This window comes from Diceros bicornis, chromosome 31, assembly GCF_020826845.1.
Source record: "Diceros bicornis minor isolate mBicDic1 chromosome 31, mDicBic1.mat.cur, whole genome shotgun sequence".
Lineage (NCBI taxonomy): Eukaryota > Metazoa > Chordata > Mammalia > Perissodactyla > Rhinocerotidae > Diceros > Diceros bicornis.
In genome coordinates this window covers 20,199,416-20,211,348 of record NC_080770.1, presented here as the reverse complement: position 1 = coordinate 20,211,348, position 11,933 = coordinate 20,199,416, and the positions used below count along the sequence as shown (strand labels likewise).

Sequence of the window (11,933 nt, the reverse complement as noted above, 5' to 3'; positions counted from 1 at the left end):
CTGGGTGAAGGAAGTTAAGACCTGAGCTGGGACAGGGATGGAGAGAGGGAGTGTATGTGAGGACCAGTGCGCAACTGGAATTGGTGTTACTGGGAGGGAGGAGGAGCTGAGCAGATGTGCTGGTTCTGACTTGGGTGACCACACGGGTGGGTGGTGGTGCCACTGGGCGAGAAGACGACAGATGATAATGAGTGCAGGACTCTGGTGTGGTCTCAGGCCAGCTCTCAGTGATGGCCATCGCTCTCCCTCTCGTCTTGCAGCTTTGGGGCACAACCTGAAGACCCTCACAGTCACCTTCCCCATCTCCACCCTCCAGTATTCATCAGACAGGAGCAATGGCTCAGCCACGTTCAACTCCACTGAGAGGGTCCTGCAGAGCCTGGGGAGACCCTGGTCCCAGCAGCTCCTGGTGGGTTAAATCCCACCCAGCCCCTCCCCCAACCCCTGTCCCTCCTGCTCCTCCTCCTCCTCCTTCCTCCCCAGCTGGGTCCTTGTTCAAGAAGAGCAGCCTGGGCCTCTTCTCCTTGAGTTGCAGACTGGTCTCCCTCAGGCGAGACCCTCCCCTGAGCATTTGCCCCTAATGACCACTTTTGTCACCACCCCTCTCTGTCTCCCCCCGTCCTCCCATTTCCTCCTTCCTGTTCTGGCCCCCACCCCAGAGGTTTCAGGACCTCTCTCTAGAGTCCCCACATCCCTCTCTCCCCAGGCCTGAGAAGGATGGGGGAGCCAGCAGTGTGGACGCCGTCTGCACCTACCATCCTGACCCCGTGGGCCACCATGCCTCTGTGCTGGGAACGGAGAGTCTCCACGTGTCTGCTCTTCCTCTCGGTGGCTCCAGGCTCTGCAGTCCAGAGTTTATCCATCCAGAGAGAGCACCAGCTACATTTCCACATCATCAGCTGGAACCTCAGCAACCCGGAGCCCACATCCTCGGAGTACACCGCCCTGCTGAGGGACACCCAGGACCAGGTGGGGTCTCCCCTCTCGCATCGCTCCTTGCCCTCAGGGCACCGTCATTCCTCCGTCTGACTTACATCTGTTACGTGATTGTTTCAACCCTTCACTTTCCCTGCGTGCCTGGGTTCTCTCAGTGTCTGGAGGTGATGTCCTAGCTGCCTTCCCCATTTCTCACATGGGTAAACTGAAGCTCAGAACGGAGATTTCTCACACAGTGAGTTAGGGGCAGAGCCAAGATTTGAAGTCATGTCTCCCTTGCCCCAAGGTCTGTGATCTTTCACTGGCTCCAGTGGCCCCCTGCGTCTCCAGGAGACCTCCATCTCACCCACTCTCCCTTGCGTTTGTTCCAGGTCACCAAGCTCTACAGAGGCAGCCAGCTGTGAGACATATTCCACTCCTGCCTGGTCACCGACTTGATGTGGGTTGAGGAGATTGGAAGCATTGGCTGAGCTTGTGGCTGATGGCTCTGAGCTCCCGTGACACATCCTTGATCTGGAAGTCACTGACATGGTGCCCATTCTGCCCCACATCCCTGTCAGCTAATCCTACCATCTCCTTCCATAGGTTTTCGGGGGTTGAGAAAAGCATTAACATTTGGGGCCACCAACCTCCAGCATCCTCCTCCTCCTCCCCTTCTGGAAACGTTCAACAAATATTAGCAGTCTAACTGTGCTCTCCAATATTGGAGCCACTAACCAGATGGGGCAATTTAAATTTTTTATACACCTATTGGGATACGATGCACATATTGTGTGTGGGGGGGGTGTATTTTTTAGGTTTTTCTAGATACAATATCTTCTCATCTGCAAAACAAATAGTTTTACCTCTTCCCTTCCAATCTGGGTTTCTTTTATTCCTTTTTCTTGCCTAATTGCCCTCATTAGAACCTCTGGTACCTGTGATTAACATAAGAGATAAGGGAAGACATCAATGTCTTGTCCCTGGTCTTAGGGGAAAATTTTCAGTCTTTCACCATTGAATATGGTGTTAGCCGTGGGTTTTTCATCGATGCTGTTTATAGGTTGAGAAAGTTTTTTTCTTTTCCTAATTTGTTGAGTGTTTTCTTTTTTAGACATGAAGGGCGTTGTATTTTGTGAAATTCTTTTCTGTATATGTGGTCGAGATTGCGTGGTATTGGCCCTTATTCTATTAATATGGTGTATTACATAATCAAGTTTTCAGATATTAAGCCAACCCTTCAACTAGAGGTGAGAGATTAAGATGTTCTCAAGTCTTTCCTGGGTGTGCCACATTCCTGAGCCCTTGTGGCCTTCTAGATGCCCGCAAATACCCTGGAGCTTTTCAAAGCCCCCTGTGGACATCTCATTCCCCTAATTTTTCTTCTAAGTTTTTGGCTCACCTCTTGCCTGCCTCAGCTGGTATCACTCCCTCAGGCAACTGCAATATAAAACAATTAGCCCTGATTGTTTTTAGCAAGTGCCCTGGGGACAGACTTTCCTCCCTGGGCAAGCTCTGAGTCTAGTAACAACAAGCCCTGAACATGGGGCGTTTTCGGGGAGCTGCCAGGCAGGTCAGCTAGTTGCAGTTGGGTGGGGAGGGGTCTTTTCAGAGCTCCAAACCCGTTATGGCTGCTGTGCTGCTGGGTGTCTCAGCTACCATGGTGCTGAGACTGACGGCTTTCAAAGTTATGGAGGCTATTGTGAGAGCAGGGTGGGAATAGTGCAAGTTATAATGCCACAAAGTTTGCTCCCGTTATCAAGATTCCACCATGTTTCTTCACTAAACCCTCCTCAGATTCTTACAAGCCTTTGATTCATTTCTAGACTTCTGAAAAGTTGATTTTGACCATTTTTACCAGTGTTCTCATTGTTTTTATGCATTTGCAGACGTCCTTACTCCAAAGTTTCAAAAATGTTCTCCCTGTGGTTATTTATTTATAAATTAATTACTTGAAATGAAATTACATGAGAAATTCAGTTCCTCACTCACACACACTAGCCACATTTTAAGTGCTTGATAACAACATGGGGCTAATAATGACTTATTTGGTAGTGCAGGCAAATGTTGACATTATTGCACAAAGTTCTCTTGGACAGGACCCAGAAGCAGGGAATCTAGAATCAGGGTAGAATTCCTGACACCCTTGTTCATCCCTTGTGTCCTTCCAGGTTGGTCCCCCATGGTAACCACACTGCAGTGGACTCACTGTGTACCCAGCCGCCTTCGCACAGAGACTGGACAGAGTTGCCATCTATGAGGAATTCCTGCGGCTGACCAGAATGGTACCCAGCTGCAGAACTTTAACCTGGACGGAAAGAATGCCCTTGGGGATGGTAAGGCTCCCTGGTCGTTGGGGAAGAAAGTGAGGCCTTTCTAGGGACTCTGGAGGCCTGCGGCTGAGAGAACATTGAACTTTCTCAGGCTGGCGGGAGGTGGCATAGTCCCCCAGTCTTTAGCCACCATTGAGAGAGAGAAAAGGACACCAGTGTAGTATGGGAGGCCCTCACCTTCTCCTAGACAGCTCAGTGACCTCAAGCTAGTCACCTCCCCTCTCTGGACTTTTGTTTCCTTATCTCTGCACTGAGAGCCACTGGGCCAGATGGTCAGTGAGGGCCTCCAGCTGTGTGTGAAGCAGACTTACAGGTTTGGGAGTGGATGTGGTTTCTGATCCACAGGCTATAGTTTGCCAAGTCCTGCTCTAGATGAGCACCAATGCACTAGAACTTTCTGCAGTGGTGGAATGTTCTATATCTGTGCTGTCCAGTGCATAGCTGCATGTGGCTGTTGAGTGCTCGAAAGATGGTATTGTGACTGGTCTTTATTGTTACTGATTTTTAATGTTACTGAGGTTAGAATTTTTATTTTATTTAACTAAAATTAATTTTAATTCAAAAAGAGACTTGTTGCTGCTCCATATCAGACAGCACACCTCTAAGAGGTTGTCTGGGTAGAGGCACAAGTAGGGGGACCTGCACCCCTCCCCCCATGCCCACTCCCTCCTGGAGTTTATGTTGTAGCTGGCAAAAACAAGAATAGAGAATTGAAACTTATCAATTATTTGATCTGAACAAACTCATACTTGCAGGCGGAAATCAGAAAAGACTTCCTGCAGGAAATTACATTGTAGGTTAATCCTAGAAAATGAATATTAAGCAAATAGATAAAGGAGAAGGGAATGATGTGTTTCTAGGCACGGAAGAACAATTTTGAGTGGGAATTTACGAATTTAGAGAGATCCCATAGGCTTGCCAACTGTGATGACCCATTCTCCCTCCGGCCATCATAAGATAGTCCGCCCCAAATTCAGTCCTCTGGGCACAGAGGTTTAATTTGGTTTAATTTATTACACTTTTGTTCTGTGATAATGGCCTTGGATTTTGTAGCAAAGTGTGCTCACTTTTTAGAGATGGAAAGTAAAATGGGGTGAAACATCATGATGTCTACTTGACTTTAATATTTCATTGAAAACATGGGATGAATCAAGGGTGGCAAGTGTTAATAATTTATACATTGATGAAATATTGTTTTAATTGGATGGAATATACATTGTGAAATCTAGATGATGGATGTTTATGCGACTGTTCCCTTTATTTTTCTGTGTCTAAAAAGTTTTATTAAAAAGAGTGAAACACACTCACATGCATTCTCCATTTCATTCACTTCCAGAATATTCTCCCAACAGAGATGACACCTTGACTGAGAAGCCTGGTAAACCTGCAGGAAGCCCCAGCCCACGGTAGGGGGCGAGTATCTTGATGCTGTGCCTCATCGAAGAGAACCACGTGCACAGGGTCTTGGATGATGAGGAAAGATGGCCAACCCTTGTCAAGGATGGTTGAGGCACAGTGGGGTCAGCAGGAGCCCTGGGGCAATGACAGGAGGTGGCTCACCCCAGCACGTGTCTCCCCAGACCACCCCGTCTGGGCCCTCATCCTCATCTGCTTGGCGGGATTCCTGATGCTCATCACAGGCCTGATCTGCTGTCTCCTGGTAAGCCATGACGTGTTGCTTGTCTTCTCACTATTGGGTTGTAAGAGCTCTTTATATATTATAAATACACGTCCTTTTCTAGGGATATGTTTTGCAGATGTTTTCTCCCAGTCTGTGCGTGGCTTGCCTTCTCCTTCACAACATGAGTCATTGAGGAAATGTAAGTGACAGTCATCATGAGATTCTACCACACTTGAGAATGGCTAAAATTAAAAAGACTGACTATAGCAAGTGTTGTTGAAGATGTCAAGTCACTGAAATTCTCATCGAGTGCTAGTGAAAATTAGCTTGGATGCGTCGTTAATAACTACATACGTCTACCCAGCCGTATAATTCTTATGTTCCTTTTAGAATTGAGTCATATATTTCTCCAAGAATTCCTTCATTTTCTAAAAATCTGAGTCCTTTCTCCTCGTCCACTGGAAGCATTTCTATATTTCTAGCCTCTAAATCACTTATTCTTTCAACCATGATATCAGCTCTATTTTTTAAGGATTCTAGATTCTTTTTTATCTCATTAATTATGTTCTTTCTATCCAGAATTTCTGCTTGTTTTTTTTTTAATAGTTTCAGTCTCTTTGATGAAGTATTCCTTTTCCTCATTAATTTTATTCCTGAGTTCATCGAACTGTCTGAACATTCTTGTAACTTGGTGAGTTTCTTTATGACAGTTATTTTGAATTCTCTGTCATTTAGATTGTAAATTTCTGTGACTTCAAGTTGGTTTCTGGAGATTTGTCATTTCCTTCTGCTCTGAATTGTTACTGTAGTTTCTTATGGTGTTTGATGAACTAATCTTTTGCCTGCGTATTTGTGGTAGTATCAGGTCGCAGATTCCACCTGCTACTGCTGTGGGGGAAGCATGAGCTGTGTTTCTGATCCCCCCCATATGCTGGAAGTTGTGTGGGTACAGTGGGTGTTCCAGCCAGCTGGGAAAGCATTCACACTGGGATCAGAGCTCCCGCCACACGGAGGCAAGTACCCAGTTGTGAGAGCGCAGCACTGCTATGGGTGTTGTGCATCTGGGAAAGCATTCGCCTGTGCCCGTATATCTGCTGCTGCCTTTTCTCATGCTCATGCCAGCCTCTCTGCTTGGCGGGTGGGGCTTCTTCAAGGGTCTGAGCATTGGCCAATCACTGGGACTGCCGTGGCACGGTGGGCTCTCCAACCATCCAGGAAAACATTCAAGTGCAGACCCAGGGCTGCTGCCAACCCCTCCCAGAGTTGCACCAAGGCGCATTCCTACTTTTGGGGATGCAGCAGTACTGTTGGCTCTCACGCCAACCTGGGAAGCACTTGGGCATGTGCACAGTGCTGCCAGGGAAGGGTTGGGGATAGGAATGACTTCATAGTACATGCAATGACAAGCATAAATCTCAAAATAATTATGCTGAGTGAAAGAAGACAGTAAAAAATGAGTAGTATATGATCCCATTTATAAAAATTCGTGGAAAATACAGGAAAATCTATAGGGACATATACCGGAACACTGGTTGCTTGGGAATGAGAATGTGTTTGCAAACGGCAGGGAAGGAGAAATTAAAATGAGCATGAGGAAATTTGGGGAGGATGGGCATTCCTTTTCTTGATTGTGGTGATGGTTCAATAAGTTATAATCAAAATGTATCAAATTATTCACTTTAAATGTATACAGTTTGCTGTATGTCGTTAATACCTCAATTAAGCTAGAACATGCAGGGGAAAGAGAGGGAGAGAGAGCCGAAAGAGGGAAAAGGGAAGGAAAAGAAGGACTGAGGGTGAATATGAAGTGGACAAAAGGAAGAGAGAGACACAGGAGGCATCGGGTCTCTGTGGCTTTGGCATCTCCTTCCCCTGGAGTCTCCCATACTGGGCAGCTGACTGGACCATTCTGATGCGCCCTCGTCACCTCACAAGTCACTTGTCTGCCGGCGGAAGAAGGAGGGCGACTATGAGGTCCAGTGACGACGCCTGGGCTATTACCTGCCTCATGGCGACCTACGGAAGCTGCGATGACTAGATCTGACTAGATCTGAGGTCCCCTTTTCCCAGACGGGGTCCGGAGAAGCTTGACTGGAACAGAACGAAACCACATTGGACAGACACAGGCTCCAAGCCTTTCTAGACTTGGCCCCTGACTGGCTCACAGGGGACTAAGCTGAAAGATTTCAACTTCCTTAAGTCCTGAAAGTGACTGCAACTTCTGTCCTGTGGTGTCACACCAGTTCATCCCTCAGGGACACCAGAATTGGTGAAACCAGCACAGACATTGCCATCATGTAAAATCGAATCCCCACTTCAGTGCAAGTTTTCCCTTCTTAGGAAACTTTGGAACATCCCTCCCCTTGACTCTGTGCAGCCATCACACCCCTGTCGGTTCCTCCATATTCCTCCCCCACTGAAGCACTGGCAGTCTCAGGTTCCCCTTTTCTGCTTCATTCTCTGAAGCTCAGATTCACCAGGACTTCCAGATCAATCTCCCTCAATGTCTCCTCTCCCCACTCATGGGTCCTCCATGACGGGAAACAGGCCAAGATGAGAGGAGTGTGTGAGACATGACTCTGCAGTCACCTTGGACCTTGGGAGCTGAAATGACTAGGTGTCTGGAGACCCTGAATCCCAGAGTAACACCAAGGCTCTGGGAAGAGAGTATCTGCTCTGGATGGAAAAGTGAATAAAACTCAGGCAGGGGGAAATCTGAGGGAAAAGAAAGAGTCTTTTTTCATCTTTCTCTGTACAGAGTCCAACTAGCCTCACAGCATTGGCCCCCACAACAAGCAGCCCAGAGCATCCCAGGCATGAGGCAGGCTGCGCTGTTCTGCCGTGGCTCTGTGGGAACAGATTGCATTATCTGTACACACTGTGCAGATGACCACAGCTGAAGATACCCAAGGGCTGAGAATTAAAGTCACAGTCATGCCACTCTCTCAGACTTTTTGTGTGTGAGCTTCACATTCTCAATCTTAAGCTGTGATTCTCTGAGAATGCACACTCTGAAGATTCTAATGATTAATAATAATAATATACTATTATTATACATTGCATACATTATACATTATACACTGTACATTATAATTATAAATTAATATATAATTATTATACATTAATATATTATTACAGTATATTACATTATTATAACAACATCATGATAATGATTAATAATAGTTACCATTATTGACTATTTAATTTCTGCTAAGCAACATGACTGGCAAGCTCTGCGTGTATTATCTCAGTTACAGTCACCATTTTTAGAGTTTTACTCCCATTTTAAGCTAAAGATACGGAGGCTCAGAAATATTAAATAACTTGGCAAAGAAGAAAAAAAATTACTCCAAAGCTAAATTAAACACCTATTCACACTATGTGTCAAAGAAAGAAAGATGTTATCTGACCTACAAACAGTCTCCAAGTTGACCTCCCACAGGCCTGCAGTGAAAGAAGCGGTAAAGAATGTGCATCAGGAAGAAGAAATGTGAACCCAGGAAAACATAACAGGAGTCACGACGAAAGGAAAAAACAGTCTGTCTAATTTAGTATTAGTTTTAAAACAAGACATTAAAAACACATTCGAACCAAAATTCCAGATGATTACCACATGGAAGAATAGAGGAGAGAAGATTTAGCTAAAAAATAACTCATTTTTAGGGAAGATATAAATATTAAGATACTCTATTATTGTTTAACACATTGCTCTCAGAAACTGATAAATCTGTGGGGTAAAAGTAAGTAATGATAAAGAGGATTTGAAGAGTGCAACATGCTCGATCAGGCAAATAGACAAATCCCAACACACTGGCTTATTGTGAGACGTGTCATGCTGAAAACAGTCGTTCTGCTGACAGCATGATACCGCAATGGCATATCAATTTTCATGAATCAAATTTCCAACACATATAAATCTAAAAACAGGGAAAATCCAGTATTTCATTATATGCAACTGTGATTCAACGTGCAACAAATACCAGAAAAATAGAGACCCAGAAGTAGGTGTCTTTTTTGAGAATTGCTTTAAGCCAATGAAATAGAGGTCTTAATTTTGGGCATACCATCCAGGGCAAAATATCACACGTATATAACACACATATAGATGCACATACACAAAGACTCCATAGCTATTATTTTAAAACTTTAGGATAATGTATCACACCTTGAAAAGTCTGCACAAATCATTTAACAAAGGCCCTCTTTCTAAGTGTGCAATTTAACCCTAGACCAATTTGCCCTGGGGGTTGGGGGTTTATTATCTTTTTTTTTTATCACCTGATATTAGCCTCTAGTTTTTATTTCATATCATGTGGGGGCTCAGACAACTCTATTGACTTCCTTTTAGTATGTTGAATTAACATCGTCTAAAGTGCAGATTTATATGCTGTCTTATAATTAGGCAGGGGAAACATTTGCCAGTGATACACTATGTCTATCACCACAATACAATCTATAATACAATCAGGCATAAACAGATGCAGTCACTTCACATAAAGTCTAAAAATATATCAATTTACCTACAAACTTTTGTCTGATTTCCATCAACTCTTATACCTCTAGTCATAGCTATCTTTAGGACTTTATCAATAGGTCTTGGTCTTATAATTTTGGATATGGGAACCATTCCCAGCCCGACATAATGTCCATCTTCAAAATGCATTCAGGCAAAGTTGATACAACCTCTTCATATAAAATTAGCTTAAGCATTCCAACCTTCATAATCTTATCAACACATTTTTACATTTTCTCAATTTAATTGTAACCTGAGTTAGAGTCTTAAGGTTAGTCATTATTTTATTTTTGTATTTCTTTATTAATTTAGTCTTTTTATAGGTACCAATAAAACAATTATGGTAAGAACTCTCAAATTTTTTTTTTTAAAATTTAGAAGTTTTTCTAATTTAAATGATCCGTCATCTGACCACATTGACGAGTAGGATCTTAAGAGTGACTCAAACCAACAAGTCTTTTACAGCTTAACCATGGACATAAGAGCTGTCACCAAAAGAGAGTGCAAAAGAAGCAGTCCTCATAAGATCCAGAAAGTTCACTGCCAAAAATAGTCTAAGAAAGCAAAGGCCTGTATTGCACAGGCAGAGTGCACTAATAAGCAATGGAGGGTGAAACAACAAAGACTCCTAATGAAAGAAATTGGGACCCCTTATGACAAACTCCCCTGAGAGCTGACACAGCCAGACAAAGAGAGTGCTTCCTGGAAACCCAGTATATTCAACTGGCCACCGAGATGTACGTGCATCCTCTTGATGGCAGAGATCAGAAAGGTCACAAAGCCAAGCTCTCAAGACATAGACGTTTCATTATTTTTTTAAGTATCATATTATAACAATAAACAAAATACAAAATAGTAGGTAAGATGCTTTGAATTTATATAAAAATTACAAGGAATTTTTTTCCAAATTTTTGCGTGGGGAACTTGAATTTGCTTCCATGAGCATAACAGTTTTACCTCAGGTTTTTGGCTGAAATTATTATGAACGACTTCTAACAAATAATTTTTAATAATAATCTGAAAATTAATTTTTACGGCATTTACGTATTTAAAGGAGTTGAAATTAAATTTAAAGAAATCATATTAAAGCTATTCTTTTGACAAATGGCGATATTGAAATTTCTTGTTAAAATGAAAATAGAATTCAAATCCAGTTGAATGTTTATGTTACATATTTCAAAATCAGATAAATCTCGAATTTTCTGAATGTTCATGGATTGTTGGATAGTCATGTTCCAGCCTACCCATCAGTAAAATAATTAGCAGAAAGGTACAGACATATAGGGTAAATATGAAGACAGATTTGGGAGCCTGCGTGGAGCTGCTTTTTCCAGGAGATGTTGCCAGGCCCACCTCTCTATCAATTCTTGCTTGACTGCATCTCCACGGACACCTGGAGCATGTGCCATCCTGCAGCATCATGACTGCTTATCCACAATGAGGCTGTTGAAGTAGTGGTGCTACCACAGGCCAAACCAGCATGTTGTGGTGAAGCAGAGAGCAGAGCAGTGGATGTTGGGGTTATTCTCTGTGGGGTCCGTGGGGCCTGCCCTCAGACCTTCTCTGCATGGGCTGCTTTCTGAAGAGTGCCTCGGGAGGCTGCCCGTGGTCAGAGCCTACCAGACCAGAGTGGCCAGCTGCCCCACATTTGTCCCCATATTTCTTGGCACATATATACTTTGCACTCTGATTGCAAAGCTCTTTTTGTTCACCACTGTTCCACTAGAAGAATGTCTGCTACAGAGTAGGTGCTTAGTAATATTTGTTGAATGAATGACAATAAACTGTCCAATATGTTATATTACCATATTCATCTTTATCTCAACATAAAATCTTTACTTTGTCTTTGTATGTCTAAAAAACTGACATTTATAGCAGCACTATTTGCCATAGCCAAAGTTGGAAACCACCCAAATGTCCACTGAGGGATGAATGGATTATCAAATGTGATATATCTATATATTGGAATGTTATTCAGCCTTAAAAAGGGATGAAATTCTGACACGTTACAACCAGGATGAACCTTAAATATATTATGCTTAGTGAAATAAGGCAGATACAAAAGGAGAAATATTACATGATTCCACTTATAAGAGATACTAAGAGTAGTAAAATTTATAGAGATAGAAAGTAGAATAGTGGTTACTAGGGGCTGGCGAGAGGAGGTAACGTGGAGTTATGATTTGATGGGTACAGAGTTTCGATTTGGAATGATGTAAAAATAATTCTGGAGATGAATGGTGGTGATGGTTGGGTGAATGTGAATGTACTTAATGTCACTGAATTATACACTTAAAAATAGTTAAAAGGGAAATTTTATGTTTAGTTTACTTTACTATGATTTTTTAAAAAGGTGACTGTCAGGATTTGTGTAGAATAAGGGAACATATTTCACCTCAAAGAAGTATCCAGGTCTGTACCTTAAAAAAAAAACAGAGAACTTCAAAATGTTCTGAAAATGGCTTCTTATGACATTCATCATTGAAAGTAAAAGTTGTAGAGGCCAGGTGGCCCTAGCTGCAGATGGAATGATGAGCTATTGAAACAATAA

General features: G+C 43.1%; 1 long non-coding RNA gene across 1 annotated transcript; it reads left to right on the top strand.

The window, feature by feature from the left end:
- The first annotated feature begins 837 nt into the window (after positions 1 to 837).
- Positions 838 to 4,805, top strand: LOC131395100 (uncharacterized). Its single transcript, XR_009216268.1, has 3 exons — positions 838 to 969; positions 3,087 to 3,251; positions 4,585 to 4,805. It is a non-coding gene; the product is annotated as an uncharacterized LOC131395100 (long non-coding RNA).
- Positions 4,806 to 11,933: the final 7,128 nt, after the last annotated feature.